The sequence below is a fragment of the Alligator mississippiensis genome, chromosome 1 (genome assembly GCF_030867095.1).
Source record: "Alligator mississippiensis isolate rAllMis1 chromosome 1, rAllMis1, whole genome shotgun sequence".
In the NCBI taxonomy this organism is placed as follows: domain Eukaryota; kingdom Metazoa; phylum Chordata; order Crocodylia; family Alligatoridae; genus Alligator; species Alligator mississippiensis.
The window spans coordinates 352,759,866-352,787,473 of NC_081824.1; the positions used below are offsets into that span (position 1 = coordinate 352,759,866).

At 42.3% G+C, this 27,608-nt stretch overlaps 1 long non-coding RNA gene across 2 annotated transcripts in view; it reads left to right on the top strand.

Annotated features, from left to right (window-relative positions):
* LOC109282560 (uncharacterized) overlaps positions 1 to 23,821 on the top strand; it is a 35,688-nt gene extending 11,867 nt beyond the window's left edge. Inside the window, exons 2-6 of one of the 2 annotated variants that reach the window (XR_002089571.2) lie at positions 14,098 to 14,313; positions 17,129 to 17,274; positions 18,717 to 18,832; positions 19,372 to 19,541; positions 23,098 to 23,806. This is a non-coding gene — a long non-coding RNA (uncharacterized LOC109282560). Of the gene's footprint in view, positions 1 to 14,097; positions 14,314 to 17,128; positions 17,275 to 17,322; positions 18,833 to 19,371; positions 19,542 to 23,097 lie in introns of both variants that reach the window. The other variant, XR_009459198.1, reaches the window with a different exon arrangement.
* Positions 23,822 to 27,608: the final 3,787 nt, after the last annotated feature.

Genomic DNA, 27,608 nt, shown 5'->3' on the forward strand with positions numbered 1-27,608 from the left:
TCCAGTTAGTGTATAATGGTACTTGGTGTTCATCTTGGAATTATACCTGATGATCGCTCAAATTCTTCCATTGTTCTTCATTTTTACACACAAAATTGGCCATTCAATGTTATATTGAAAGGTTATTGCTATTAGGAATGTATCACTCCTCATATGCTTTTTTTGCTCCTTACCTCTATTGCAGTCTTTGCCTCAACTTCTGATACTGTTGGCAGCAGCCTTTCCTTCTTTCATTAGAACTGTAGAGTGGGCCCATATTCTGAACCCTTCTGCATTCAGATATTATGAGTCAGCCCCTCCAAAACGATGAGATTAATTTTAAAAACCATAAGATTACCAAAAAAAAAAAAAAAAAGGCTTTAATTTCTTTTTCTTGGTTTTCTGGGATTGTAGACATCTGGGCCTTATGCTTCCAGTTTTTCTGGAAAGCCATAAGAGAAGCTTGTTATCCAATGAGAGCTAAATTTTCACCTAATTACATGAGCCCTGAAGGCTTGAGTAAAATCATGAGAGTTTGTAGCATTGAAAGGCCCTTGAGTTTAATGGTGTTCTTTCCTCTCCTGTGTATGGGTGGAAGTATGTTCAGGCATAACTTCCAGCTCCCTGTGCTTCATAGTGCAAGCTGGCGTGCAGACTCACCAGCTGGGGATGAACAAATGGTGTCCCAAATGAGGTCTCTTCACATCCCCTTTATTCTGGGTTTGCATTATTTCCCAAAACACTAACTCAAAACCAGAACAAATCAACTCTAGCTACTGAGTAATAACCACCTGAGGCTTTTCTAGTGTCAGCCAGCTGGGAGAGGAAAAAACATCCCCAACACTTACTTTTCCTTTGTTCTAGTCTCCTCTTTCCTTCTATAACCCTGCTTGGGTCATCCCCATGATAGTCGGGGGCTTGGTAACCCCTTACCTACCAAAGTGCCTTTATACCTTGTTGCAATCACTTTTGATCACCCCTAAAATAGGACAGCTCTGTAGCACATGTAAGAGTGAAATCCCTCACAGATACTAGTTAATAATAGGTGAAAGAAGCAGAGTTGAGAAGGAAGGGCCAAATCCAATGAAGAAATTAGGGGCTGGAAACTTAAAAGCAGCAACATCTGATTCATAGATGTTAGGGTCAGAAGGGACCTCAATAGATCATCGAGTCTGACCCCCTGCATAGGCAGGAAAGAATGCTGGGATCAGATGACCCCAGCCAGATGCCTATCTAACCTCCTCTTGAAGACCCCCAGGGTAGGGGAGAGCACCACCTCCCTTGGGAGCCTATTCCAGATTTTGGCCACTCTAACTGTGAAGAAGTTCTTCCTAATGTCCAATCTAAATCTGCTGTCTGCTAGCTTATGGCCATTATTTCTTGTGACCCCCAAGGGCGTCACCAATTCCCTTCTGCACCCCCATGATGAATTTATAGGCAGCCACAAGGTCGCCTCTCAACCTTCTCTTGCGGAGGCTGGAGAGGTCCAGGTGCCCTAGTAGGGCTTGTAGGGCTTGGCCTGCAAGCCTTTAACCATATGAGTGGCCCTTCTCTGGACCCTCTCCAGGTTATCCACATCCCTCTTGAGATATTAGATACCTGACTCTTGGAATGAAATCCAGAATCCCATGTAAGATGTCTCGGCTCCCTATATGGTATACAGGGAGAGTTGGTGCTACATTGTGGAGTTCAAAGCATCCAGCATGCTCTGTAGGAGAAGAAAATGTTGGTGCTGGGGTCAAGTCTGAAATCTTTCTTCTCAGGTAGATGACTCAAGGCTGCCTCTGCCTCCTTAGGAGTCTGAAAACCTTTCCTTTCTTTCAAAGAGCTTAGAAGTGGCCTAGCTTTCATTTAAAAACCTAGACAGCAGTACTGCCACTCACTGTTTATATAATTTCCTAATGAGCAGAGCACTAGACCTGGAAAGGAGGAAGACCCAGGTCCAGTTTTCTTCTTTTCCTGAGGGAATTCATACCCACAATTCCTAGGGGGGCTTTCTAACCAATCAGGTAATCTAGGTGTGAACACTCCTTACTCTTTCTGTTAAAGCCATACAACTTTGTAGCCAAGATTGCAAGATACATGGTGGGGCTTTGGGGACAGGGGAAAAGGGTATTGGTTGGCTTTGGTCTGGGAGGATCAAAATGGACTGGGATTCAAATGAAAAATCATGAGTGTCCCATTCAGTTTAGGACTTATCTTCTTATATATGCCTCATGAATATTGCTAAGTAGCATTAAGCAATGGGGAACTTGAACTCTTCTCCTTCCGGCTTCCGTACACTTTAATCTTTGTCTTCAAAATAGTGTTATGGCTTGCAGCATTACAGACACCAAACCTAGATGGAGGTCGCTCTGTGAAAAAGTGCATTGACCTGCAGAAAGTAGAAAATGTCCAACATGGGGCTAAAATGCTATTGTGCTAAGACTATATCACATAATTTATTCAGAAACTCCCTCCAATCCCTGTTATTTACACACATCACTCATGCCACTGAAGAATATGTCAGATTCCCTCCAGTTCTCTGTGTGAGTCGTGCTAATCGGTGTCTGAAAAATGGTTGTTCGTTTTGGAAGCTGTTTGAACTGAGTTTTCCTGTGGAAGTAACTGCAAACACACTTGTAAGGTGAGAGAGGCTAAACTAATATTAAAAAAAGAATTTCATTCTGGACTAAGCTCTAAATACCCTCACAGAAGTGTCACACGGGTGAAGTTAGGCATGCCAACACATGCTAGTCTTCTAAGTACATAGTACTTGAAGCCTCTCCCTTCCCAGTGCACTTCAAAGTCCTCCTGTGCTAGCGTTTGCAGTTTCCTTGTGGATCCCCCTATGCACTGGGCATATCTGCATGTTCATTAATGCACTGTAGTTACTGGGCATTAGTTTAGTACTTGTAAACTGCCATCTCACCTCATCATTACTGTGAAGTAATGCTGGCAAGCACCTTTTTAGTGATGTTTCTGCACGGTAGCCTAATAATACTGTGCAGTAGTGTATTGGCACTGTTTGTGCTGTGATGTCCTACTGTGCAGTATTGTTAGGCTACTGCACAGTTAGTGTCTCATGTAGATGTGCCCACTGATGTTTAAATCCAGCTCCACCTTTAGATGGGTAAGTAACACTTACAGGTCTTAACTGACTTACATAGGTCATTTACACGGATTTTTACATCCTCCTTTTTTCTTTTCTAACAGACAATGTGTTCTCACAACAAAACACAGGTAAGGAGGCAGCTTTTGCCTTTAGTCCAAAAGTCTAATGGTTAGAGCACTTGCTTAGGGTGTGGGAAACCCAGATCTAGAATCTCTTTACTCAGAGAAGGTGTGAACCTGCGTTCCCCATTTCCTAGCAAAGTGCCCTTACATCAGAGCATGGGCTAGGTATTGCCAAGGGTATCCTTTACCCCTTTTTTGGAGTTGGCCTACTGAGCCAGAAGGAAGCAAGCCAGAGGATGCATGGCTCAGTGAGATGAGTGCTGCCTTAGCAGGCTGAGCTCAGGCCCTGGTTGTTAGCTACTGCCACCATGGGGCAAAAGCTGTTCTGCTGTATATCCATTTTTTTCAATTATTATTAAATGCAAAATGCATAAATCCCATTGGAGGCCTGAGCAGGGGCCAGCATCTTGGACCAGCTGCCTTCCAGGCCACACTCTCTTGGGCTTGCTCTCCTCCTTGCTCCACATACTTTCCCCCGCTTAACTACCCAGTAGCTTCAATAGGGGAGGTGAAAGGTGCATCTGGCAATGTATTGCCTGTGCCATGGTTGCTAAGGCACTTTTCTATTAAATGGGAAAGCCTTTTCTGGAGTCTAGAGCTGTGAGCCTCCCTGGGTCTGTCTCAACTATTAGGCTATTGGATGAAAGGGTAGGAGGATTGTCCTCACTATTTGTGGTTTCTCTGCATCTAACTTTTCAGGAACTTAATGCTCCTTCCTGGATGGAACAGGAATGCTACAGAGCACAAGTGACCAAGGTGGATTCTTTTGAGCATGATATGATGGGTTGCACAGGACCTAAAACCTGTGTGAATTGTCTAAAAGGCCACTTATGCAGTAAACTTTAATTCTGTAAATATTACTTATCCACCCAAAGGAGAGCTGAATTAGGGCTTAGTTTCTGAGACTTGGCCAAGACAAAATTGGCCTACCAGCCTGCTGATGAAATAAATAGACTTGTTAAAGTGAAATGTGCTAAGGTAGATTTGGGGCCTGGAGGACAGTGACTCTAGTAGTGATCACTGGGTTCAATAAATTTAGGCATACAATGAATGGGAAGAGCAGCACACTATAATTTGTGGAACAGTAGGCATGCCTCTCCATATCGTCTGTCTGTCTCTAGCTAACTAACTGCTACCTAACTCAGGAGCCATCTCTCAATTTCCATCTTCCTCAGTCTCCTGTTTGGGGGCACCTCTAAATGATAATTTATCGCTACAACCCTCTGAAGGGTTGCTCGGATTCTTTTGCCTTGCAGACCCTATGGGTATTCACAGGAAGAGGAAAAATACCTCTGATTACTCCAGCAAATCCCTTTCTTTACCCCAAAGGAACTTGGGATCAGAGGTCCCTTTCTACAGATTTCAAGAGGAAGGAAAGAGCAAGCAACTTAGGGAGAAAGACAAGGGGGCCTTCCCCCCACTACTCCCTGTGGACTTTCTCAAACCCTGATATCAATTTCCCCTTCATTATGGACCTACCCATAAGTGTTATAGGCTCTTCTGACCCAGACAACACAAAATCAAGTAATCTGTCATCCAGTGAAACAGAAGCTCATCAAGGATTCCCAGGCTTATTAAATCTCATGGGGAATGTGGGGGAGGTCCTGAGGAACTTCTTCAGGAGCAGAGGTGGTGGGTCCTCAGTTTGCTTCAGAAGTGGCACTAAGGTTTGGAGGAAGCATTAGTGGCACTAACGCTTGGAGCCATACAGGTATGGTACAGCATAAGTATAGCCAATAATTCTACATTCTCCTGCTAGAGGGGGAAGAGGGGCTTGTTTAGTTTTTGCAAGTTTTCTGGGACTGTTTCCTTCTGCAGATCTCATTAGGCCTTGTCTGGGTACCACACTGAAATAAGTAGATTGCAAGCAGAATGAGTGCAGAATATGGCCTTGGAAAATATGAAAAGGACCCAGCTCCAATGAATCTCCCACTCCCTTTGTAGTGGGATAACAAATCCTGAACCCTTCCACTCCCCTTTCCTCCCTTGCCTGACAGATGAATCTCATATTGTTTCTGCTCCTCTCCCTGATTTATTTCTTCAAGGGAGAATGCTGCCCTAGAGTAACCCTTCCTGGAAGAAAGTGGAAATGCATCACAGCTGAACGCTTTACTATATCCTTTTAACGTATTTCCTGGGGAAAAAGTAAATGTTTAACAAACTGAGTTTTTCATGACGTGCCTCTTTTTACACGCATATTAATAAACTTTAAAAACCAGAATGAATCTTTTGTAGTTTTGTCAGCTGTTTGGGTTACATTTGTCACTCAAGCTTCAGTTTCAAGCAATATAGACCCAGTGACCTTCAGATATTAAAAAAAAAACTGCATTGTAAGAGGTAAGGATCTGAGTTGTCTTATGAAAGATTTTTTTCTTCCTTCTTTAGCCTGTAACAGGATCCATTGTTTTTCATGTTTAAAAGCATAAAAGAGTTAACGAGTGAACTACCAAGGAGGTGCGACTGGGATGATGTCAGACTATTTCCAGCAAAAGAATGTCAACTCTCCTCTGGCCAGGAGCAGGATCTGCCACTTTGTGCTTTTTAACTCCACCCCTACATTCTTCTTGTCCGGTTCCCACAGACATAGAGTGGCACTGGAGGTCAGAGTGGACGAATACAAAAGAAGACCCCCTGCTGCCAGGGCCATCGTGCTGGGCTGTCACTACTACTAATTCATGACTTCACCTTTAATCTCACAGATCCATTATAGGTTAAAAAGGGACCCATTTTACAGCTGACAAGATTGAAGGGAGCACAACCCAGGAACCAAAAAAAGAGAGGGGGAGAAAGAGAAATAAACCTCTCCGAAAGTTTTATAATTACAACCACCTGCTAAAAATAGACTTTTGCTTTTCAGTTTTCCTTTCCTTTAGCTAAGAGGATACATGTTTTAGGCGGATGCATGATAAGTACAACTAATTCAAAATCTGAAAATATGTTGATAGTACACAGTGCTGGGGAAAAAAGAAAATGTGGGGCAGGGGGGAGCACAGGAAAAAAGAATAAGATTTCAGTACCAGTGATATACAATGAGAAGGATAGGAGTGCTTTAAATGGCTCATCAATGTGTCATAGAGTGTTTTATATTTCTGTGCTAGATCACCACTGGGGGACTGAATGAATGTTGACTAATAACTTTATAAAACACTGATGTTAAATGTAGCCTAATTAAATCTACATTAATAACATTGGTGCAATAAATAAACTTTTCTAGCACTGGTGCTGTGGTTGTAATGATACAGTTATTGATTTAAAAATATTCATAAGGTCAATCTGGGTTTTTTTTAATTTCTCTAAAATAACATTTTAATTGTTGTCTTCCAAAAATACTGACTGAATTATCTGAAATAATTAGATATAACATCGCAGTTAGTGATGGAGAAGGTCTCCAAACATAATTGCACTGCATTATTTTTTATGTCTGAGTCAACCACTGCAAAAAATGTGCTTTACCAAAAAAGTGTGTACAGTTATTATAAGACACTTAGAGTAGCATTCGCCAGGAATTCCAGAATAAAATGACACTTGTCAAAGAATAGACATCATAAAAACTTCTTAAAAAAATAAAAAGCAGATAATTTAGTACAAAACGAGGTTAAAACTTCCATTTGAAATGTTTGTTAGAGTTTTAAGCACAAATATTTGGAAAGCTAGAGCACTGTTTTGTGTTACCAAGGAACTTGTAACCTAGGAACTTGTATCACAACAGTTTGCGGTGCAAACTTAAGGTATTCTGTGGTGTTTTTGCAGGAGAATCTATTCTTAAAACTACTGATTCTCTATGACTAAAATATCATAAGGGGAAAGTGGATTTGTCCAGGCAAAGAATACCTATTGAATTACCCTGAGGATTAGGAGAACTTGGCGGATCTGGACAGGGGAACCAGGATAGAGGGGAGTACCAACTCTACGGATTGCTTCCTTCTTTTCTTCCAGTTCCCTACAACCACTGGAAACACCTCTGTGGGTACTTGGTGGGCTTTTGCCACTGTTTGAATATTGGGCTGCACTAACTCTGTGGGCCAGTCTTGTGCAGAGACTTACGTTAAGGCTATGAGGGTTGTACAGGTTTTCCCTTCTGTGTTATGAATTGCTCCCTACCTTCCTGAAATGAGGTCAAGGAACAGGGGCTGGCAAATAGAGCCTGGCAACATGGGTCCTTTGCAGTATGGGGTTAATTTGGAGGTAGGGTTGGTGATGCTATTACAAAGCTCTCTGAAATCTACATCAGTCTAAGGGCATTATGCGTGGAGGCCGATCCTCCTGCCACTTCTGTAGGGAAGACAGACTCACCTGCCCCTTGAGGCAGAGGAGGAAACAGTCAATGAGAACTCAAACCCACCCGGCTGTTTGGCTCCTATGCAGGTAAAGTCCATCCAGGAGAGAAAATGGGCTTTTTGGCATCTCTCTCATAGGGCACCAATTAAGGCAGGGGTGGGCAAAATGCGGCCAGGAGGCCGGATGCAGCCCGCCAGGCCATTCTATCTGGCCCACAAGACCCCTAAAAAATTTAGAAAATTAATATTTATCTGCCTTGGGCTGCCTGTCATGTGGCTTGCCCTCGATGGCTTGCCAAAACTCAGTGAGTGGCCCAAAATAATCGCCTGCCCCTGAATTAGTGACTTTCTGATGCTGTCATTGAAGTTAGGGGCTAGATTTATATTTGAAAACCCCAAGTGAAATTGAAACCTGGTCATGTTTTCATATGGGTAAAACTCCCACTGACTTCAAATGGAGCAGAATCTAGGTTTCTATCTGATCAGCACTTTTGGCCAAATCCTGCTTACTTTTTCATTCAAAATGAAATCTCTGGAATCTAAACAGGAAGGTTTTTGGCTTTTTAGGCAAAACTGCTGCTGAAGTCACCACCAGGAAGCTTTGCCAGCATAATGTCTCCAAGACTGGTATCCTCATCAGTACTTCAGGCCTGTTCTATATCCCTTCCTTTGTAAATACTTGTTTTCCTTTTTGCAAGGGACCAGATTTGTGCAGTGGAGGGAGCAGCATCAGTTCTGGTGCAGCTTTTTCTTCAATATTAGTTGTTCACCATCAGTGGTGATGCGTAGGGGGTGCATGGGGGTCCTGGTGCACCCCCTGACAGCCAGCATGCCCCACTTAAGTGAGGGGCAAAAGACTGGGGGTGCCAGGAGAGTCACCACTGGCACTTCTGGGTGTGCCCCTGGCCCTTCCTGGTGTGCTGCTGGCACTTCTGGGTTAGTGCGCACAACCGGCAGGGCCCCCCCCACCCCCAGTTGGCACGATTGGCTGCGGGGGACCCCTCCCCCTCCTTGGTCACTGACCAGCCACTGGGGGGGAGGGGCAAGCGCCCCCCGACTCAGAAGACATTAATCGCCCATGTTCACCATATGGTTTTATTCACTATTATCCAAATATAGTTACATATTAAAGCTGTGGCATGAATCTGGAAGAGCTTGCATGGCTGTAATAAAAACTAATTGATTTTTTAAAAATTTATGTATAATAGGAAAAATGTGGGGATGAGAGAGAGAAAGCAGACTGAGATGAGTTCAGAACAAAGCTTTTATTGGGTGCAGCTACATGTGCACTTTAATGCACAGTAGCCTATTTTACTGCACATTAAACAGTGAGTAAAAACCCCATGCTATTACACTAATGCAAAGTAAATTAGGCTACTGTGCATTAAGTGTCATCTAAAAAGCATGCGCTTGCTCTACTGCGCATTAGGGCAGCCTAACATGCACTAATTTAGTACCTTGCATTGGAGGTACTAAATTTAATGCACATTAGGAGAAGCACATTAATGAACGTATAGATCCACCCATTGTGTATTCATTTTGAAAATGTATGTTTACCTGATGGCTCTTTTCCACCAATGGAACAAATTCACCGTTGATGTAAGTCTATTAATGTAAAATGAACATGAATAGCTATTTTGGCCCAGCACGTCCTGTTGTGTGACTGTATACATAGATGTTCTTAAAGTTGAGTTCTCTTTGTTCTTAATTTGTCATGTAATTTAAAAAAAAAATATTTTGTGAGTTCTTTTTCCAGTATAAAATTCCAATGGCTCCTTTCTCTGGTGTATCAAGTTGCTATATTCAAACACTAAACTAACACATCAAGTATCATTGCAAAACAAAACAAAACAAAAAAAAGACAGAAAAGAAACAAACAGGTGAGTGTGAGAGGCGATTATGAATAAATTAATTTAGTCTCACATGTTATTGTCCTTATTAAATTCTAGTGGCCAGTAGTAGTACTATAGGACAAGAAAACAAAGTCACTTATTTGAATGGGAAAAGGAAAAATACTGTACCCTCTCCCTGCCAAGAAATAAAGCTCACAGATTACTTAGTAATTTACTTTCAGTATAAGCCTATTTTCAGCCAGGAGAAAACACTTGCATGAGGTAGAGCAAGATCCAAAAATTACAATTTGAATGTTTTTTTTTAAGTGCAACTAGGAAGCTGGAAGAGTGTAGCAAACCCCTCCCCACCCCAGCATTTTTTTTGTATTGGCTGCAGCAAGAACATATGGTTGTTGACCCTATGTATTGTAATGTTTTCCATGGTGGTGGAATCTGAAGATCCTAGACGGGATTGGGGCAAGGCTAGACTGGTGGATGGGAGTCCTATTGACATCACAGATCGGATTGCAGGATCAATGTTTCATAGGCTAGGAAAAGATGTTGTATTTATCCCTGGACAAATTGTGACTGTATTTGTCCTGGAGCAGAAATATCCTGGGATTGGCGTGTACACATATTGCCATTCTAATCAGGGTTTAGTGAATGGCTGAGTGCATTGCCATTTTTTTCCCATTGATTCAATGATGTAATCCCAGGATAACTGTTCAGATGGATTTTATGATGTCCCAGGATAAACTGTTAATACTTTTTATTCCATGAACTTTTTTAGGATTTATCTATAAACAACAGAGGTAGATATCTGAATTATTGCACTTTGTCCTGATAAAATGGTTTATCCAGTGACAAATGTGATATCTGTTTGTATCCATAAAGCAGGAAGAATCAGTACATGGCCAAAAGAGCCTACAGGCTAAATAAATGTGAGATGGGAATGAGAGAACAATAAATGGGACAGCAAGAAAAAAATCAAGCAATTATTTAATCTTAACATGTGCATGATGTGATGACACATATACAAGGTGTAAAATAGCACTTTCTTTGGCTTTATTTGTATGTTTGCTTTCATTTGTATGTTTGCTTTGACTGCCTCTTGGGCACCATGGTCTGAGGTAGCTTCAGCAGCACAAACTCAAATGTTTTCTGTCTTATTCCTAGCTGATGGGTGGTGTGCCAGGAATTGTCTTGCCTACATGTAGTCCTTTCCAGGACCTTTTTCAGAACGTTTCAAAGTATATATGTATTGTTTTTAAGAATTCCACAGGTATTAGAGGAAAGAATTAGCACTTGAATAAGCCAGTTTTCCCCTTGTGTTTAACTTTCCCTTTTCCATTTTACACCCAAACATGTTGTTGATGCTCCTGGCATTTCCAGATATGCTGTATATAACATCACATAGCAACTTCTATGCCTTAAAGGTAGAGGAAGGGACAACAATAGAAGGGCAGAAGTTTACATCAGATAAGTCTCAACTATTAATGATTAGCTCAGATCCTAAAAATGAGAAAGAAAGAGGATATTCTTTCATATCAATCATTGTGGAGGTAGATGGATGGGACTGTGATATAGTTGAACAAGAATGAGCATGACTAGATCTTTCAAAATCCTGTCTTGAGAACAGGCTTTCTTTTTTATCTGCTTTTAAGCAAAATTACCACACATGAGTAGTATAATGAGGGCAACTGTGGGCAGTTGGGGCACCACCACAAAGAGGGGGTGCAAGAATGGCAGCCCATAGTACAGACCCAGGTAGTTACACCTCTGCCACACACAAGTGCACATGACCATTCTGTGATGTTTGTTCCTCTTCCTGGCTGTTTCCTCTGATATGCAAATATTTCTCTGGTGTCCTTTCTCCTTGCACCTACTTCTTGGCATTTGGTTCCCTTCTTCTGGTGATGTTGCCCTCTTGCTTCCTCATTTTCTCCCACTGACTGTCCCACTCCTAGTGGCAACTCCTGCTGGTGGCTCCAGACCTTTTTTCTCCTCCTCTTATGGAACAGGTAGCTTTCAGTGCCTTATTTCCTCTTAGGGAAATATGAGCTCTTGCTGGTGGAGAGGCTGGACATCCATGGAAACATCTGAAAGAAAGAAGAGTAAACGCCATTTAACTTGTCAGCTTACTGAAGATGCTAGGCTGCAGAACAGTTTGCCAACAGTGAATGTAATAATTTCTTTCTGTCTAATGCACTCAGCATTTTGAATGTCTCAGGGGTGTGACTTCAGCCAAGCAAGACCCTGATCTAGGAAATACTTTATCACGTGCACAACTTTAAGTCTATATATAGTCCCACCCATGTTAATTGGTACTATTTACTGCTTAAAGTTGTGCCGGTACTTACCTGCTTTTGTGGATTGGAGTTGAAGTGATTTATGAGGTTCCAGAGAATTGCTCACTAGGGTAAGATAGCTAGTGAACAAAGTGCTACAGCATTAAGAAACAAGTGACCTTATACAGTGACATAAACTACGTATGGATATAGTTCTGCCATTGCTCCTGCATTTCTTTGGTAAGATGTTGATTGTGGAAAAAATTATTTGAACTTATTCAAAAGGTTAGAGCAGAGGTAGGCAACATTTGGCTTGGCACGCATGCCTCTAGGTGGATGGCAGGGAAGGGGCTGGGCTGTATGGCAATAACAAGAATCAGGCCCTTCGTGGTTCCCCTGCCATCTGCCCCTGGCATGCCAACATCTTACAAGTTGAAGTTGCCGTGGGTGTTTTTGGCACTCTGCACAAAAAGGTTGCCGACCCCTGGGCTAAGGGATGAATTAAACCCAGCTATGACTCCAGTGGCTTCAGCGAAGTTATTCCGAGGCTGTACTGAGCTCAAGATTTTAACTAATCTTAAAGCCAACAATAAGTTTCCATGCCACGTAACTAACAAATAAGAGAAAGTTGAGGTGTCCCCAACTTCCCGCCCCCTTTAAATTGTTCCAGCCCATCCCTTGCTCTTCAAAGTGCAATGCATAGCCCATATGCTACAATGACAAGGATAAATTCCCAACACAGCATCTGGCTGCGTAGCAGATTCTAGATGCAGTTGGTATGTCAGCTTTGGAGCTGCTGTTGCCTTTGTCATGCATTTTGAGCTGGTGATGGGCTGCCTTGTCACCCTGCAAACTGCTTTTCTTTTGACTCTCTTACAGATTCCAAGGAACCAGTAGGTTTTTATTTGTCAATAAGCTCCTGCTTAAATCCCTCATGAGATCTCTATACAGGCCCCTTTATGGTGAAATAATGAGTTTCTTAATGCCTATGTGTGTTTTCTGCAGAAAAGTGTGGGCTACTTTTTAAAGTGGACCGCACCCTGGTATGTACAGGTCACTGTGTACTGGGATTTCTTTCTCAGAAAACCCTTGAATGCTCTTTGAAAAAGCCTTCTTTTTTTTTTTTTTACTGATGAGTGTACAAGCCACTTGATGAATAGGATCCATAATGCCTAGAGATATTTGAGATCAAGCATATGGTCCATTGAATATGCATGTAAGCAGAGAGGGGGAGGAATTTTTGTGAGACATTAGGTAAGTCCTGAGGGGTAAAAAGTGTGTCCAAAAACTAAACACTGCAGAGTTGCTACATAGTCTTTCTATTGCAGTGTGGACAATGGACCTTTCCTATTCGCTCTGATACAGTGGTTAGTAAAACTTGAATTACAGTCAATAGTAATAGTTCAGGTCTCATGAACCCCTTACTATCATAAACTTTTGAATATAAGTTGTATTAAGTTGAATCACAAGTGTTTTTCATTTAGGTGTTTCTATAAAGTCTTTTTAAAACCAGATATTGGATAATAAAATCATGGGTCACACAAAGAACAACATAAAAAAACCTGAACTGAGAAATGATCAATTTTGTGAGAGGAGAAGGGCTCAGATGATTGTTCTTCATGTTCAGGGGAAAGAGTGCTAAGAGAATATGCATGCTGGCAAAGGATTTTTTTTTTTCTTTTAAAGTGAGGCACAGAGAAAATGAGGGGCCCTGGTGGTAAGAGGAAAAAGGGAGACAAGGCTGAATGGGAGCGATTGGGCATGAAGTAGTAAAGATGAGGTCCTGGAGGCAGGAGAACAAGAGAGGAAAGAGAAAAAGAAAAGACAGAGAACCTAGTAGAAAGAGGTAACCCCCCCCCCCCCCAGGAAAACCTAGTAGTTTATTTAATGGAAGCCAGAAGGAAAACCTGTGTGTGTGCACACAAGAGAGAGATTCCTGGAAGAAAAGATACATAACTTTAAGATGTTAGATAGGAACTGATCCAGGAGCAATGAAATATTACTGAGGAATAATTTTTGGAAAATTGCTGTAGGTCTAAGAATTGGGGATTGCCATAGTGATTTTTTTTATGCCACAAAATATAAATTAATGTCTTAATTAAAAATGCACTTTTAACCAATTTACTTTGGGGTTAAAATAATGGATCATATTATATTTGTTTCATGTAACTGTTAACACTTTTAAAGTATTTTAGACATATAGAACCTTTAAAGGCACTCTCATCCCCAGATATACGCACTATGGTATTATAGGAACAATAATAGAGTGCACCATCATCAATTCTTCTTACACAGGAAACAGCCAACTTCTAATCCTATTAGCAAGAGAGGGGGTGGGAGAGAGAAAGATGCTTCATTTCAGCACATAATAGCACTGAATAAATAAATCAAAATCAGCTAAGTTAAGTAATACCATATCATAATCAAGTCCTGTGGTGTAATTTTTTGAGCGGCAATAACTATATGTGAAAAAATATGAAATCCTTGTTCTGATTCTTCTTCAAGTCTGATACTCTCAACATTAAAAAAATAATCTTGATGGAAAGTGTGTGAACCCCCTGCTGGCATCTTGAGGCTGGAAAGACTTTTCTGCACTCTATACCCATCCCTTCAGACAGATTTAAACCCAAAGCTGCAGAAGAAAAAAAAGACACTTCATCTATATAGTGTGTTCTACTTGGCTACTCAAACAATGCAGCATTTTAAAGACTGTGCCTACAGGTATGTTTGTTTGTTTGTTTGTTTGTTTGTTTGTTTGTTTAAGCACTGTATTTAATGTGTGCATATAAAAGCTAATCAGTCAGGGGTTAAGTTATGAAGTCAGTAACATGCCCAAGTATCATATGCACATATTATTCCACTAACATAATGTACACTTATGTAGAATGTATAAATAATTCCTTCACATCGGTATATGGGCTCTCTATCCATATGTATATAGGTAAATTGTGAAGTAAATAAATACTCTTACTTTAAGATGTAATTGTCAAATATATCCAACATACTTTGGAAGCTTAATAGAGATCGTAACAGGGACATAAGAAGGGTTTGGGGTTTTGTCCAGATTTCAGATAAAAAATGTAATAAAAATATATATACAAGTTCTAGTGCCATCCCCCTCCGTTCATGTAAGCATGAAAGAATGCAAAGAAGTAGCTTTTTAGTTGCAAAAGCATTGGATAGAATTTTATCTAAAATGCCTTCGAAGAATTTGAGCGGTAAGAGTATTCCAGCAATTATCAGAGAACTTGTTAACCCCTTTCATTGAGAGGGATGCAGTGGGGTGAATGAATGATACCCCAAAAGATTATCTGGATTCCCACATGGACTTCTTAAAATTAAAGAGCCCTCATGGGAGCAGAACTTACAAATGCCTAAAATTTGAGGACGATGTAGAGCCACTTATTCACTTACTGGGAGCAGATTAGGTGGCGGGGGTTGCTCAGATCTCCCACTATTGGGTATATCTGTCTATGGAAAATTCTGAGAAATAAAACCTCATTGGTATATTTTTATTAGATTTATATGAACAGCACCCCCAGGGTCCAAACAAGTTAGGTCCAAATAAAATAAAATCCCTCCATTCAGAGTCAGACTGATCACTGCATTTGGCATCAGGAAGGTATTTTAGCTTGCAGTCAGATTGGTAGTCAAGGGTTTCACCTTCTTCTGTAGCAGGGGTATAGCTCCATGGCCTTTGTCTTTTAATCTCTTAAGTGTATTTGAACAACCCTTGCAATGGTAGGACGCTGACTGCCGTTGCGACCTCCCCCCCAACCGCTTTACCTGTGGCAGGTTAGGATGCTGTAGGTGTTTTTGGAGTGACAGGATTGATTGTGTAGTTTTAGGAGTAGGTTAGGCAAGCTTTCGTTTGGGATGGTCTAGATAGGGATGACCCTGTTTTGAGCAGGGGGTTGGACTTAGATGACCTCCTGAGGCTCTTTTCCACCTTACTTTTCTGTGATTCTACTCAGCTAGGGAATAATTAAATTCATGAAAATATCACTGAATAGTTAATGATTGTATATAAGATATGTAATACCTTCAAATAAAGTAATTTCCTTTGTAATATACAGGTACTACTTTATTTTTGTGCTTTTTGTAAGGTAGTTTTGTCTGCATGTGCAATTACTTTTCTTTTTTCTGTTTTATTGAAAAACCCATTGTCTCTATTTATGTATTGCAATATTTTGTTTGGCTGCTACAAATCCTGCCTGTGGAGGGAATGCAAGCTAAGTTAACTAGCTTGTATTATTTAGGTGTACTTGCTGCAGTGAGTGATGGTGCTGATGACAAAGAAGTGAAGAAGACAAAATCATGTTGCCTTGTGTCAACCAAGTGGGAAACCCTGATGGTTGCCAAATGGAAAGGAAAGGCTGGTAGACAAATAAACTAGGTTCAAGCTGTTAAGTGGGTATTAAAAACATCGAAAGTATAATACAAATTACAAAGCTACAAAACACTTACCCTGACAATGCCCCTTTTAAAATACAATTTGAAGGATTACTTGTGTTGTAAAAAGTCCTTCTGACTTGTTATGCCTTTAAATTCTTCCTAAATAACGGCCCATTCAACACTTAATCATCTCTTTCTCAAGCAAAGCTCCCATTGACTTTGTCTGGCTTTTGCATTGGTAAGAAGTGCTGAATAGAGGCTTGAAGCAGTTGCTCAAAAACTAAACGATTACAATAATTTTACTACTACATACCAAATATTTAATATTTTTACTCAGAGGGCAGTGTTATATTAGGAAATAGCTATCTGTTCTGAGTCAGTTTGGATATTGGATATGTGAATGTGACAGGAGGCAACAAACCTTTGTGATTGACTGCTAATAACCAGAGAATTATAACATGGAGGCTGCTGAAGTTCCTTGGAGCCCAAATACATATTGCAGAGGAACAGGAAGATTTGAACAGCAGCAAAAAGTTTGAATTTGCTGTTTTCCCAGGCTGCCCACCCTGTGCCAGTATGCTTTCTTTGCTTCTGCTAAGCAGATGGATCCAGTGGGGATGTTCTCCATGTTACCCTGGGTGCTCATGCTCGGGTATCATCCCCATCCCCAGAATCCTGTTGCCTTTGTACAGTAAAACTATTCTATTTCTGCTGTCAGTCAGGTCTCCACAACTGAATTTCCAGACAAAGGAAGATAACGTGTGGGGTTTTTTTATATACATTGAAGTGAGCAAATGTTTCTATTAAGTGACAATCAGTAGACACAATCCACAGACCTTTTCTCCTATGGGTGAACCTAGTGAATTCATGAGGCTATTACTAGATAAGGGTTTGTAAGATCAGGGCCAATCAGTGTGTCTTCTGGTAACTGTCAGGGTCTTCCTTTTAATCCTTTTTAGAAGCAGTTCAGTAGATCTTTAAGGGATATCTTTTCTGATTTAAATTGCACTTGTACATCCTATCGTTATTAGCTGACCCATTATTTCATCTAAAGTTGTATAAGCATAATGGAGATTTCTCTGTAAATTTTACTTGCTTCTGGTATTGTTTAACTGTGTGATCTTTTCCCATTTTTGTCCAGTTTGAAGCGTATGTGCATTGCTTCCCAATGGAAAAGTGAATTTATGATAAATGCTTCCTGAATGCTTCTTGACGCTTCTTTCACAAGTTGTTGTATGAAAGTGCATCTTACTGATACCTTTGAGTCAAGCCTTTGTTTGATATTTGGTGAGATTTACAGAAAGACTTAACTTCAATCTTTCTTTTGAATTACAGGTTATATTCAGAAGCATAACACAGCAGCTGAGTGCCCAGAGCAGCAGGATGGGTGCAATGGCAACTTTTGGCTGCCACTGTTCCATCAGTGTGATCATGCGGATACAGCTGCAACTGATATCTGCCCTCCCCACCCCATGCCTCCCCAAGTTGGCACCTGAGGAGGTTGCCTTGGTCTCCCCACCCTAATTATGTTATTGGTCATATTACAATACCCTTATACTTGCAAACCCATCTAGTTTATCACTGCCAAATTCTTCCCTTCAATTAAATGGTATGAACCCTCTTGATAACACAAAAACTCTTGCAGTTCCTGCAGTTTTTCACTTCTCATTTGATTTATTTCCTTGAAAATCTTTTGATACCAAGCTGTGGGGAAATGCAGGCACACCAGAGGATAGGTTAAGGAGCCAGGATGACCTAGACAGACTGGTTCTATGGGCTGATTAGAATCAGATGAGGTTCAACAGGGAAAAGTGCCACGTCCTTCATCTGGGTAGGAAGAACCTTCACCATAACTATAGGATAGGTGGTATCCCATTGGCTGGCACAGCATCTGAACAGGACCTGGGGATCACAATTGACTGGCGAATGAATATGAGCCAACAGCGCAATGAAGTCGCCAGCAGGGCAAATAGAACTCGGGTGTGCATCAGGCGATGTGTTGCTAATAGATCCAGAGAGGTGCTTTTCCCTCTGTACTCAGCATTCATAGATTCATAGAAGAAGGGTCAGAAGGGACCTCGTAGATCATCAAATCTGATGAAGTGCATTGGTGCACTTCTTGACACTTCTTTCACAAGTTGTTGTATCAAAGTGCATTGGTGAGGCTGCAACTGGAGTACTGTGCCCAGTTTTGGCACTTCAAGAAGGATGCAGATAAGCTCGAGAGAATGCAGAGAAAAGCCGCTTGCATGATCAGGGGCCTGGAGGATAGACCCTATGAGGAGAGACTCCAGGAACTGGGCTTGTTTAGTCTGAGCAAGAGGAGGCTGAGAGGTGACTTGATAGCCACCTATAAGTATGTCAGGGGGGAGCACCAAGATCTGGGGGAGCAACTCTTCAGAAAGGCACCCCTTGGGACGATGAGGACCAATGGTCACAAATTAACAGAGGGAAGATTTAGACTGGACATAAGGAAGAACTTATTCTCCATAAGGGTAATCAGAACCTGGAACACACTCCTGAAAGAGGTAGTGTGGTTGCCATCCTTGGAGGTGAGGAGGCTGGATAAGAAGAGGCTGGATAAGCACCTCATTCATATACTGCCTATTGACATGTCAAACCAGAGTACTGAAATGATGAGAACAGTTGGTTTGTTCATTTTTTTTTGTAATTTTTTTTGGGTGGTGGGGCAGAAAATGCAGATTCATCAAAACTGAAACTTTTCACAGGACTAGACCGCACCCAACAGCATTGTTTTGGGAAAGATGGCTCAGATCCAGGCTGGAGTTTATGGTCAAAACTAGAAAGAGAGAGAGTTGAGGACTCATCACAAAATACTACAATGGTAATGGCACTTACTTGGTATGTTTAAGCCCCTGCTCAATGAATATGGACACACAGCAGCTCAAGAATGTGTGTGGAAAAATTGGAGGGGCCAGTGGAGGGCAATGAAAACGATTAACGGTCTGGGAAACATGATTTATGAGGAGAGGCTGAGGGAACTGGGATTATTTAGTCTGGACAACAGAAAACTGAGATGGGATTTAATAACAGCCTTCAACTACCTGAAGAGTGGTTACAAAGAGGATGGAGCGAGATTGTGCTCACTGGTGGCAGATGACAGAACAAGGAGCAATGGTTTCAAGTTGCAGCAAGGGAGGTTTAGGTTGGGTATTAGGCAAAGCTTTCTCACTAGGAGGGTAGTAAAGCACTGGAACAGGTTACCTAGCCAGAGAGGTTGTAGAATCTCCATTGTTGGAGGGTTTTAAGACCTAGGTAGGCAAAGCCTTGGCTGGGATGATCTAGTTGAGGATGGTCTTGCTTTGAGCAAGGGATTGGACCGGATGACCTTGTGAGGTCCCTTTTAACCCTAATTTTCTATAGTTCTAACACAGCTGAAACATAAAAGTTTAAGAGAGACCCGTCCAGAATAGTCAACAATGTGTTGTGGATGACTGAGGTCAAAGTCCCTAGTCTGAATCGGACAGAACAAAGATTTGCACCTGAGTTGAGGCATTCCATGTGTAGGAGAGACTGACAAAAGGATGATTAAGGTAATTAATTACATGACTCATTCAATCATTTTTGCATATTAAAAGTAGTAGTTGTGAGCAGTTCAAAAACCCTCATGGCACAGACAGATTTTTAGAGTTTGTAGCAAAAAAATTTCAGTAACCAAAAAAAAAATGTAAAACCAATTATTAGTTTGAGGATAGTTGTCAGACAAAAGGGACAAATCTCACAATTTTGTTATTCATTCTAAATAATACAACAAGTTCTAAAAAAAAAAAATCCTATAGACCAAACTCAGTTATTCCATAGCCAACAGTAATTGCTCAGAAGCCCAAATATAGCTAAATTCTGGGTTGAGTTTGTTCACCTAACATCTTCAAAACCCAGAGTGCATGAACATGTATACATTGATATATAAAAAAAGATTTTCAGTAAAACTCATGAGGTCCCAAAGTACTTGGTCATTACATGAGGATCATCAATGTGCCTTCAGTAAAAATAGCTTATTTTTTGGATGTTCTCAGTTTGATAGCATGGTGTCAAATTCATCCTTGGTCCTTATGGAAAAGTCTTATACAGTGTAGCTGAATGAGTCTTGCGGAATTCTATAGTATGGATACAATTATCTAGTACATTCTTTATGTCACTTTTTAAATTGAGTGGAACGGACATAATTCTCTAATGATCTCTATGGATACTTTGAGTGCTTACTCCTTTATTTCAGTACCCAGGGGTTTCCTCCTTAAGTTCTACTGAACTTTTTCATAAGGGAGTAAAAATGAATTGTAAATGCCGAATCCAATAAAGTGGCAGTTACTTATAACTTGTTTGCTTTTAGCCTCTCTTTTTTTTTATCTAATCCATTAATGTGTTTCCCAGAGGCCTTAAATGGCTTTGCAAGGAAAAAACCAAGACAAAAGCAAATGACAGTTGCATTATTATTTGGCCCTGCATCATCATCCAGTTAACATTCAGTGACCTTAATGCATTGGATACTGCATGCATGATTGAGGTTTTTACTGTTTGGCACGTGCTCAGGAAAGGGAGCTTATCTTAGGAATTGAAGCATATGGCAGGAGAAGATAGACCAGCATCTTGGATGAGGAGGCATGCACTTGGTACTCTCATGTTGTAATGTATTTTTATGCCCCGCAGATAGTGAGTGCATCTGCATGTGTCCGTATGGCGCCTTTGTTACTTGTCTGTTTAGTACTTCCAAAAAATACTTTTGGAAGTACTAAATGATGCAGTAACAGCCCATACTGTGTCTTGCACTGTTATTTTTAACTGCTACGTCGCCATAGCAATGTGCTATAATGAGAGGGCACATTGCTATGGCGATGTAGCTGTGGCATCACAGTTTGTGACTATAAACACTATGTCGCTATAGTGTGTTGCTACGGCAATGTAGCGTCCCATGTAGAAACACCCAGTAAATCAGAACTAAAGCTCTGAAAGCTAACTGTGCCTGGCAACATAGGCCATGGTGACAGATCTTCAGGCATGGAAACATCACCAGCTTCAGTTCATGCTCTACTGCAGACTTCTAGTACAAGTGGTGGCATTTTTACTGGGATAAGAATAAGCAGCTTGCCAGCAATGTAGCTGCTATTAGGAGTGGCAAGAAACACTGAAATCTCTACGTGATACTCTGGTTCTATAGAAGCTTCTTCAGCAAAGAATTTTAATTTGGTGTAAAGATGCATCACCCTGTAGATGCATCCTTCAACAGGTTTTGAAAAGTCATGAGATGACTGTATGACCTAGAAGTTGTTATAGCGTAATTGCAACAAAATCCTTCTTCTGACAATAGAAAATTGGAATATGTTCTAACAAACAGAAGCTTAGTATCTCTCTCATATTTTCTAGCAACTTTTCCTTATGTAGACATCCTCTAAAATGGCCTGTGGAGAATCCATTTTAATACCACTTGGAGCCTCCTATATGCCTCTGAAACTGTTAACAATTCCAATCTCAGAAACTTGCTCTCACTTCACTTCTACTTACTGCAGTATTCTGGGACAACTGGTCCCTGTTAAAATCTGATTTAAATGGGTATGTGTAGATCTTCGGAGGTAAAGAATCGCATTGCAAATGACCCAATAATTAATTTTAATGTTATATCTGGATTAGTTAAAAGGCCCACGGTGATCATTGCTCATGTATGCAAGACTGGACTGATCATGAACACCTATTTTATTGCTGATTTGAAATTTTGCTTTGCAATATATTAGCCAAGATCTATTGCCTATTCATCTCCCCACTTTTCCTTCTTAATATGCCATAGGGTTAGTGAATAGCATTTGATGTGTGTTTTTCAAAGGATGAGTTTCCTGTGGCTGAAATGTTTCTTGGGCATTGGTTACTCTCAGTCCTGCCTTTCTTTTGTTTGTCTACTGTTCTGTGCAATACATAGTGAAGTCATACAGTCCTGGGCACCAGTCTTGTACTCTTTACTAGAAGGTTCCTGGCACTGTTTGGCAGTAGACACAACAAAGGACAATAGACACAAAGAGTTAAATTATATAGTCTACCTGGCAACAGATCAGATTAAGCAGAAATAGAAATCTGAATTAAAAACTGAACTGTCAGCTGATGAATAGTATACTGTCTGGAATAATGTGAAAATTACTGCCAGCTCATTGTGGGTCTGAGGGGCTTTTGGGGGGGGAAAATGATACTAAATAGCTATTATTTACTGGACCCCTGAGCTACTGTTGTTAAATTGGACTAAGACAGGAGAATATTGCTAGCACTGTCAATAATATATGAATGCCTGCCAGCCAATGGGGCTACAAAACCCACACACCTTTGGTCTTAGACACAGGATTCCAGAAACCAGCATCCTCCTACACATAACCTCTGTGTAAGTGGTCTGATCAAAGATCACATGAAACCTTCTCCAATCTTCATGCCTTGTTATTAAATTCCCTATCTTTGAAGAACATGTTCAAATAAGCAGAGATATGCTACACTTTCTGCCTGTTCCTTGTTTTTGTCTCATCTAACAAGTACTGAATGGAGAGAGAGGGTAACCTCAGACAGATGGGATAATTGATATAAAGACACACAGACACAGTCCTAAGAGGTGTTTGTAGTCCCTCCTTGTAAAAGAAAAATGCCTGCTTCCCATTCCTGTGACAGTGTCTCTCTTGCATTCACTGTGTTTAGATGTTGTGTTTACCCTGTATGAGATGCTGTCTATTTTTCATCTCCACATCACAAGCACCCTAGGACGTTGACAAGTTTCCTTGTGTCTACTGAATGGGGTGGGTCTCAGCTGCAGCATTCCTCTCAGGGATGGAGGCAAAGAAAGGGACATGGGCAATTTCTCTCTTTTGACCTTACCTTCTTTAAAGACTGGACTTAGTGAAATTTTGTTTCTCTCCTGTCCTGAATCAGGTTCTCTTTTCTCTGTCTGTTCTATTTTCAGAAAACAAGTTATGAACAAGATGGGTTGGACCCTTACTAAGTGGTAGCTGGTAGTGGCTGAAGTACTTGGTTTGGAGCCATCTTAGATAATTTGCTGCAAAACAAATCTGCCAGATTAGTAATGTTATAAGAAGGACCATTTGAACAAGCTTCTTCTTATTACAGGAAGATCCTACTTCAGTGGGAGAAAGGACGACTTTCATAAACATCCAGATGAATGCATGCAAGAAATCCATCAAAGACAGAAACCCACATTTTCCTGTAGAGGCACATTTCTCCCAAAATGACCACTCTCTGGCAAATCTCTCAGTCCTTATCCTCAAAGGGAATTTACAGAACATCTTCAAAAGACGTGCCTATGAACTCAACTTCATCACCACTCTGGACACGAAAAATCACGGACTGAACAGAGACATGAGCTATCTTTCTCACTACAGCCTGCCTAAATTCCAACCACACTGGGTACCCATACCATAATCCACACTCCACTTAGCTTGAGAAAAGATACTGTGTTATCCAAAAGCTTGCTAGAAACATCAGCCCACCTCCAAGTTGATCTAATAAATGATATCAACTCAAACCAAAAGACTCTTTCTATCATATAAATGATGAAAGGTTGGCTTACAGAATAGAATGATTCACTGGCTACTATGAGCCTTAATGATCAATTTATTTGCTCTAGCCATGGCTAAGGTAAAGGTGGGGAGGATCTCTCGGGGAATACCAAATCTCATGAATGGATGCAAGCATCCACATCCTCAGCATTCTAATATTATAAAAGCCTAAGTCTATCTGTCTGCCCCTAATGCTTTGTTCACGCTCTGATTGGCTGTCTCAGCAACCAAGCAGAGTACCCTACACAGACAGGAACAGGCAGCGGAGCGTCGCCATGACAGTGGGGACTGAGGGGCCAGACTGAAGCTCCGCTGGCCTCACCCCCCTCCCCTGCTCCTTGGAGGCAGAGGGGGACAACGAGGACCAGAGCGCTGCCGTAATGGAGGGGACAGAGTGGGGGGTCTGCTCTTTGGAGCCAGGGGCCAGCACCCCCCCCCCCATAACAGTCAGCAGGGAGGGGAGGCAGCGAGAAACAGGGGCAAGGGGGAGGCAAGGAGCGGCTCTGGCCCGAACCGGTGGGGGGGAGGGAGGGAACAGCCCTGGCCCCAGCCTGAAGTGGCAGTGGGAAGACAGGGAGCAGCTCAGGCCCCAGCCTTGGCCCAAAGTGGTGGGGGGGAAGGCGGGCAACGGCCTTGGCCCAAAGCAGCAGGGGGGGAGGCAGGGAGCAGCCCCAGCCCTGGCCCCAGCTCGAAGCAGCTGGGGGGGTGGGGGGGAGGCAGAGAGCGGCCTCGGCCCCGGCCCCAGCCCCAGCCTGAGGGACTCCTGGATTGGGATTGTTCATGTTGGCCTATTTAAGGCCTGTACAGGAATCAGGAAGATGTTTGATTTCTCTGTTTCTTCCTTTGTTCCCTGGTTTGATGCACAGTTGCTGACCAAGGTCAGACTACAACAACCACCTCTTCCAAGTGACTGGCTTTGTCTCCAGTCCAGACCTCAGGTACTGACTCAGCTTGCCATCTGACCTCTGTCTCTGCCTGGCCACCCCTGGCTTTGTCATGATCTCTGGTATCCTGGCTCTGACCCAGCTATCTCCTGACCCCTGACTTCCTCATTGCCCTAACCATTGAGCTGGTCTGCTAATGACTTGCTTGTGACAGTTTGTCACATTCAGCTCAGATGTTGTATCTATCTATATATATAGTGTACCTATATCTTTGGCAATCCCTCATAGTTGGGGATGATTGTCTTATCTGTATGTCTGAAGATGCCTGTTAAGGCTTATTTGGGATCGACAGACTGTACTGCAGCTCAGACATATGTTTCCGTGTGGGGTGGGTGGTTCTGTATTCTTGATTTGGTCCATGACATGCTGTCTCTGCTGCTCCCACTTTTCCATATCCTGTTGTTATTGTGAGGTTTCAAAGTACTGAGGTCCCTACAGCAGACTTTCTCCATTTGGGGTGGTCCTGGGTGATAATCTCCCATGAGTTGACATTGATGTTGCATTTTTTTAAGTTGGCCTTGAAGACATCCTTGAAGTGCTTTCTCTGCCCTCTTTCTGAATATACAACTTGGCTGAGTTGGGAGAATAAAACTTGTTTTGGGAGTCTGGAGTTGGACATCCAGATAACATGGCCGGTCCAACAAAGTTTATGTTGGATGATCATCGCCTCAATACTCATGGTGTTTGCTTGCAGAAGGATGCTAACTTTGGTGTGTCTTTCTTCCCACTGGATTCAGAAGATCTTCTGCAGTCAGTGCTGATGGTACTTCTCCAACAACTTTATATGTCTCCTGTATCAAGGACAATAAAAAGGTCTTTTTTAGATATGTGGGGAGCCGGAGGAAAAGCAAGGGCAACATTGGACCCCTGCTAAACCAGATGGGACAACTGACAACCGATGCCCGAGAAAAGGCCAACTTGCTAAATGGGTACTTTGCGTCGGTCTTTCACCAGTCCCATGGGAAGCCCCCGCCCATTATGGGACAGGGATGCCTGGGTGAGGGAGATTCCTTACCCCCCATCAATGCTGACCTCATGAAGGAATACCTTGAGAGGCTGGACACCTTCAAGTCAGTTTGCTTTGACAGTTTACACCCCAGGCCCCAGGGTACTCAAGGAGCTGGCTAGCATCATAGGTCAGCCCCTGGCAAGGATCTTTGAGAACTCCTGGTGCTCTGGTGAAGTGCCCGATGATTGGAAGAAGGCTGATGTCATGCTTATCTTCAAGAAAGGGAGGAAAGTGAATCCAGAAAACTATAGGCCCATCAGCCTGACCTCTATCCTGGGGAAGGTCTTAGAAAAGTTTATCAAAGAAGCCATCTTTAATGGACTGGCTGATGGCAACATCCTGAGGGATAGCCAGCATGGGTTTGTTGCAAGTAGGTCTTGCTTGACCAATCTCATTTCCTTCTATGACCAGGTGACCTATCACCTGGACAAAGGGGAAGAGATTGATGTCATATATCTTGACTTTGAAAAAGCCTTTGATCTGGTATCCCCTGATCACCTCTTAGTAAAACTGGCTAACTGCAGCCTTGGCCACACCATGATCTGCTGGCTGGGGAATTGGCTCCGTGGTAGGACCCAGAGGGTGGTGGTTGACGGAAGTCAATCGTCGTGGTGCCCCAGTGGGGCTCTGTCTTTGGGCCTATACTATTTACATCGTGGTGCCCCAGTGGGGCTCTGTCTTTGTGGTCCCCCAGGGCTCTGTCTTCGAGCCTATACTATTTAACATCTTCATTAATGATGTGAACATTGGAGTCAGAAGCGGACTGGCCAAGTTTGCTGATGACACCAAACTCTGGGGCAAAGCATCCACTTGAATACAGGAGGGTGATTCAGGCTGACCTTGACAGGCTCAGGAATTGGGTGGATGAGAACCTGATGGTGTTTAACACTGAAAAATGCAAGGTTCTCCACCTTGGGAAGAAAAACCTGCAGCATCCTTATACACTTGGCAGTGCTACACTGGCTAGCACTACGGACGAAAGGGACTTGGGGGTCATGGTTGACCACAAGATGAACATGAGCCTGCAATGTGATACTGCTTCTAGTAAAGCAAGCAAAATGCTTGCTTGCATCCACAGATGTTTCTCAAGTAAATCCCAGGACGTCATCTTCCCATTGTACTTGGCCGTGGTGAGGCCGCAGCTGGAGTACTGCATCCAGTTTTGGGCTCCACAATTTAAAAAGGATGTGGAAAAACTTGAGAGGGTGCAGAGGAGAGCCACACACATGATCAGAGGTCAAGAAAGCAGACCTTATAAAAAAAGGCTGAGAGCCATGGGACTCTTCAGCCTAGAAAAGTGCAGACTCAGGGGTGATCTGGTGGCCACATATAAGTTCATCAGGGGTACTTACCAGGATCTGGGGGAACGTCTGCTCACCAGAGCACCCCAAGGGATGACAAAGTCGAACAGTCACAAACTCCTCCATGACCGTTTCAGGCTGGACATAAGGAAGAACTTCTTTACTGTCTGAGCCCCCAAGGTTTGGAATAAACTGCTCCCGGAGGTGGTTCAAGCACCTACTCTGAACACCTTCAAAAGATATCTGAATGTTAATCTTGCTGGGATCCTATGATCCCTGCTGACTTCCTGCCCCTGGGGCAGGGGGCTGGACTTGATCTTCCGAGGTCCCTTCCAGCCCTAATGTCTATGAAATCTGTACATTGTCCATGTCTCAGCTCTGTATGCCAAGGTGGGAATCATGACTGCTTGATAAACCATAAGCTTGGTTTTGGATCTGATACTGTGATCTTTGAACACCTATTTCCTCAGGTGTCCAAAGGCTGTGCTTGCACATTTGAGATGATATTGGATTTCTTCATCTATGTAAACCTTCTGCGAGAGATGGCTTCCAAGGTACAGGAAATACTCAATGTTCTCTGGAGTCTCACTGTGGATCTGAATTACTGGACTTGGGAACTGTTCATTAGAAGCTTGTTGGTGGAGGACTTTAGTCTTCTGATTTTTAAGCATCAGTCCCATTTGCTTGTATGCCTCAGTAAAGACATCGACAATTGCCTGAAGGTCTGCTTCCAAGGAAGCACACACTATAGCATCATCAGCATACTGGAGCTCAATGAACAAGGTTGGTGTGGTCTTCGTTTTGGCTC